Source organism: Lepisma saccharinum, chromosome 7, assembly GCF_977018435.1.
Source record: "Lepisma saccharinum chromosome 7, izLepSacc3.1, whole genome shotgun sequence".
Classification (NCBI taxonomy): Eukaryota; Metazoa; Arthropoda; class Insecta; order Zygentoma; family Lepismatidae; genus Lepisma; species Lepisma saccharinum.
The window spans coordinates 59,794,121-59,800,120 of NC_139235.1; the positions used below are offsets into that span (position 1 = coordinate 59,794,121).

General features: G+C 36.8%; 1 protein-coding gene across 1 annotated transcript in view; it reads left to right on the forward strand.

Annotated features, from left to right (window-relative positions):
• Positions 1–4,921, forward strand: part of fu (STKc_STK36 domain-containing protein fused) — a 120,991-nt gene extending 116,070 nt beyond the window's left edge. Inside the window, exon 12 of the mRNA XM_083126179.1 lies at positions 4,545–4,921. The gene's annotated coding sequence lies outside the window, so the exon portion shown is untranslated. The remainder of the gene's footprint in view (positions 1–4,544) is intronic.
• Positions 4,922–6,000: the final 1,079 nt, after the last annotated feature.

A 6,000-nucleotide genomic window follows, 5' to 3' on the forward strand; every position in this document is an offset into this window, starting at 1 on the left:
CACTCTTTAACCACCTTGTTTATTCTGTAATAATAGAAAGCAAGATCAAAATTACCTTATGAATTTGAAGTGCTCAGGAAGTTATTTTCTATTATTTCTTGTCCAACAAATGCCGCTGATACACATCCCATGTTACGGGAGGTGCATTCTCGAATTCCACCAGAATGGCACTGCTTTTCTTGGTGTTGCAGAACATTACATTACAAAGTGAACATTTTGGGAAATGGCCTTCAAACTTTTATACATGGTTTTGCTCATTCCTTCTTTACTTTTTCTAAAAAACTTCAAAATATATACTTTTTCCGTGACTAATGTAACATTTATACGAGGCACATTCAGGACCCTCAAACTAGCAGTTAGCAGTACAAGATTTCTTCCATTAAGGCATTTACACACTCCATATATATATAATATTATTTGGCCAGTAATACATTTTTATTATTTTCTTTCTCCTTATCGTTTCCTTCATCCAAAGTACCATAAAAATCAGAACGTTTCTTCATTTTGTGATGATGTGTGTTATTTCAACCGCAATTTCACATAAGTGTCACTCGTATATGTAATACTGTTACCATATTCAGAAACTGCAGGATTTAAGCTTTAAAACGATATATAACATGATTGGGTTCCGTAAACATGAAAAATCAATAGAAGTGTCACAAAATCATGGAATGACCCAGTACGGTTTAGGTTGGCTGTGCAAATTATTCCATGCATAATACACACCACAGTTTTGGGAGCAAATATTTTGGAAAAAAAAAAGTACACATTATACATGAGTAAATACGATATTATATTTCTCTTCCAGTCTGTTGGTACGTTGTTGTTCTATGTTTCTTTACATGTTCTCCACAGCTTTATCTTTTCTATTGCCAGCTCTACTTCAAACAATTCTATTCCAGTTCCATCTTGGCGCTCACCCTGTACCCTCTCTTCAGCATTACTTTGCTCTTCCTTTTCTTGGTTCTGTTTGAACATTTCTCCATAGTATTCAGTCCATACTTTGAGTACTTTTTCTTTTTCGGTTTTGATGTTTCCTTCTCTATCTTCTATATTCCTTATTCCTTTCCATATTTCCCTTTAAGGTTTTTGACTGTTTGCCAGAATTGTTAAACATTTCTTTGATAGTTCTCTTCAGTTTATCTTCCAAAATCTTCCCAAGCTTGTTTTACTGCCTGCTTGGCACTATTTCTTTTTTGTACATATTCATTCCAGGTATTTTCTGATTTATTTCTGGTATACTTTTTCCAAGCTTCTTTCTTCTTCTTAACTTCCTTTTTAACAGCATTGCTCCACCATTTTGTTCTTTTCGTTTGTCCTCCTATTGCGGTAAGTCCACACACCTCTTTTGCTATTTGAAGCAGAGTTGTTCTTAACACATTCGATCTCTTTTCCAATGTATTTTCCCTATTAATTTCTTCTTCTCTTATTCTCAATTCTTTTGCCACTCTTCTTTCAAATTCTGATCTTTTCTCTTAGATTCGTAATTAGGCTATTTTTATTTTTGTGTATTTTTCTGTTTTCTTGGTTCTTTAAATCCTCTCTTCATGATGAGTAGTGTATGTTCAGTGCTTAGCTCTGCACTTCTATGTACCCTAACATCCTGTACGGCATATCTCATTGTCCTGGTGTATGTAAAGTAATCTATTGTACTTCTGGCTCCTCTATTCCTAGCTTCAAAAGTTATTTTATGAATCTGCTTGTGAGAGAAAAATGTGTTACCTATGAGCAAGTTGTTATCTATACAAAAGTTTTATCATTCACTCTCCATTTGTATTTACAGTTGTTACAGCTCCATGTCTTCCCATACTCCCATGTCCTCTTTCTTCTTCATTTTTTTCCTACCATTCCAATCTCCCAAGCAAGGCCCACCACCAACTACAAAGTGCTGCAACCACTAGGTGGGGTGATTATTTTATATTTTATAAAATAATTATTTTAGGTGTTTTTATTCCAAACTCCCAAATGGCAAAGCATGTCTTCGGTTCTAGAGTAAACAGTACTGCAAAGAACGACAAGTGTCTGAGATATTTTCCACTAATTACTTATACCGGGTGTTTCATAAATAATTGAGGGTTACAAAAATTTACTGCAAGTAAACTATTGAACTTACGTTAATGAAACCAGTCCAGAATGGTCGAGGAACAAAAACAGTTTGTGTGTGTGTATGTTTTAAGCTGAGAGTTCACATCACTGCTACTAGGTGACACTCACTCACTCACAGTGTGTGCAATGTTTTGGTCCCCAAGCTCACCAGACCCTTCACCTTGTGACTTCTTTCTTTAGAGTTTCATCAAAGACAGGGTATTTGTCTCGCCGATGCCACATGACTTTGCAACCCTAAGGGAGCATATCATCGCAGTGATAAACACTATCAACAGGCCCATGTTGATGCGAGTGTGGCAAGAAGCAGACTCTCGTGTCGATGTGGGCTGTGTCACCCGCTATGTGTCCATATATGAGGTGTGGCAATAAAATTTCTGGTATCATGCTTAAACTCTTTTATTGAAAAAATCAGACAATCGAAATGTTGGTACCCTTCAATGTAGTCCCCTCCCCGATCCCTACCCCACTCCACGAGGATCTCCCACTGTTAGAAGCAGTCTTGCAGGTCATATTCTGATATGCTGTTCAAGAGTCGCATCGCTTTGGCAGATCCACAGACTCGAACCGGGTCCCTTTTAATGCAGACTTGACTTCCAGGAAAATAAAAAAGTCACATGGGGCTAGGTCCAGCGAGTATGGTGGATATTCCAACACTGGAATGTTTTGTTTTACCAAAAACTTCTTCACAGATAGCACGTTGTCCTGATGAAGAATGCATGAGCCATTCTTCCATATGTCGGTCTCCTTCTTCTTCACCATTCACGAAGGATCCTCAAAACATTCTTATGATACAACTGATTGACAGTCTGACCTTCAGGCACCCAATCAACAACCAATTTTAGCGACCTTCTCGATACTGACTTGAGTTTTCGAAGAGCAAGGGCAGCCTGATCATGGATCGTCCCCGACACCTTCTCTACCCTCTTTAAACTTATAAAACTACTCGAATACTCATAATGCGAAATAAACACTGATCCCCACAAATTTCTTTCAACTAATTGCAAGTTTCCGTGGCAGATTTCCCAAGTTTTGTGACATTAACAAACACGTTCCACTTTCGAACTTAACATGATTCCAACGGAGCTCAGATGCATGGTCTGCTTCTAACAAAAGCTATAGCCAGACTGTTCCACGCATGTGCGTAAAAGTTTGTGCCCAGGCAGAGGATAGTTCACAAGTCAGTGTCCTACCCAGCTCTTTGTTATCAACGTGACCTGAAATGAATAAGACAATCAATCTGAAAACTTTATTGCCACACCTCGTATATAGGATATGGATTCTCGTGTAGGAACATTCATTAGTTATAAATACAATATACACAGTGGTATGGAAATATATTTATTAATAGTGAGTGTTCAAAGCAAGGTCTTCCCTCTGATAGTTCTTGACTGGACTCCAGGTCATATCATGTTTCACTGTTTTCATTTTTCAGAAGTTCAAGTAGTTGTCATACATATAGCCTCTGTAGTTGAGTGGTTCGCGTAGATTACTCTGAACTATGAAATTATGGATCCTAGGTTCCAATCCTGAGTAATGCATGTGTGTTTCAGTGTGTCCATTTTTGCACACACATGCACACTAACATGTAAATACAGACACTGTTTACATTGATAAACTGAGAGTTCATTGCAGATGTATAATTGATACACACCACCCTTACCCTGGTCACTTCTGGTAGGGAAAACCCAAATAAATAACTAATTTGGCTCTTTAGTCCTGGGTTCCTATCCAGTTCCTTACCAGATCGTTCAGAACCTAAGAATAAAATGACAGGCAAGAACTTACAGAATTAACTTTGCAGGGTTATTGTTGAAAGTCGCAGTAATGGGCTTTATAAATTTATTTACATTATAGACAGGCCTCGGATTCTTCTTACATTATACACATAGTTTGTCTAATGTGTGACCCACAGTGGAACTGCAGCGTGGAAGCCAACATTGGCGGAAGCACAGCGATGCTTTGTAATTTGATAGGAGGCTGCTAAAGACCATAAGATCACTCTCCACAGCATCTCTCTCCAAATCTCAACTTCATACACTCTGTCCTGTCCTCTGCCAGAGAGGCCACTTATACTCAATCCCTCGTTGTGTGGGTGAGGGCCAAAAGTTCGAATTCTATTGGCTGTTTTGAACTACACTCTTTGAGAATCCATGGAAGAACCAAGAATACAGAATATTTTAAAATTGAAAATAACTAACCCTAATTTACAATCTGGCCAGATCACACACACAAAAAGTACACTTTTAAATCTGACATTCCAGAAACATCACATTTCTATGTTCAGGTTCAGAAAAGATTCACATGGAAGGAATTTTCATTCTGTCTTCTTCCATGTGAAACTTTATAGGCCCTGAAGTCACAAACATTATGATTCAGAAACACCACTTTTTCTTTTTTTAATCTTTTGATTCAATTTTGATTTTTTTCCACTGAAACAGGTTACCAGCAGCAGAAGAAGATGAATCCATTGAAAGAAACAAGTCCAGTGAAGCGTCAGAGTGGAACAGGAAATGTGAAATAATTTTTAACTATGAAGTTAAAAATAAGACTTAGGGAAATATAGATGAAGAATCAGCAGCGAAAGTATGAAGGATTGAAATTTTAATAAATGCTTTCTGTGAAAGTTTGCATACCTAATGAATTGACACATGTTACATTGGGATTTCCATACTGTAGTATGTTCAAGTGAGTTTTTGTTGAAGGTTTTTACCCAGAAGGGTACATACATGACTTGACTGCATCTCAAGATGGAGTCCTGTACAGATAGATATGTTTATCTTTTATACATTTTTAAATAAAATAATATTTTTGAATATTTTGTTGTTATCCTTGATTAATGTCCCTCTGCTATAAGTAACATTAATATGTATTAATTACTGTATTAGGGGCTTTATTTATGTATTGTCAGGTACACACAAAGTGTTACTGGACTTTAAGTTTTTTCACCTTTGTTGCTTGAAAAACTTAAAGTATCCAATGGTATATCATATTGCACAAACGTTTAGTGGATTGGAAAATGTAAAGTGAATCAGTATACCACATTTAGCTAACAGCATGTATATGAACTTTAGGAATTTGTGAATGTGCAAGTGTAGAACTGTCATAAAATAGAAGGTAATAGTATAGTGGAACCACAGGGAAATGAAGTTGCACAGAATCCATAGTCAGTGTTACCAGGCCTATTGATTTCTTGGGATATTTCCTTAATCAACTGCTGCTATTAAACCACCAAGAGCCTGCTCAAAAAAACGTTTTCTGCTCATCTTACTTGGGCATGGAGGGGAGAGGTAGAGTGGAACTCCACTCAGCCATGAAAAGTGCTGTTTGAACTTTTAAATTATGCCAAACTCTACTCAATTGTGGTAGGACATTATTATTATTATTATTACATTACTATTTTTAGATGGTTGAATTTTATCCCACCCAAAAATCTATTTCTATTTTGGTTATTTTATGTTGCTTTTTTGCCTCTACGGTTAAGTACGACGATATGGATGATTAAGGAACTGATGAAATGGCATATGAGGTGGCACAAACACAATGACACGTCCATGACTTACTAGGTAGAACATCTGACTTTGTAGCATGAAGAATATAGCCTATTTTACATGTATAATTTTTTATCAGATGGGAAGGGGACACCACAGCATAAACGTTGTTGCCTTCAATTATTCAAAATATTATTCAATTAGTTCACCAATATGTTTAGTATACATAATTCATTTTTCATTACGGTGCAGGACACGTTAATCTATGCCCACTCCTAGTGATAACCTGTACACCGAACACCAGCAGAAGGTAAATGGATTTGTTAGGATTCAACTTGAAAGATTGTTAAAATATGTCGACAACAAAAGGTGGCATGTTAGCTTCATTTCTGAATGCAACTTTGTA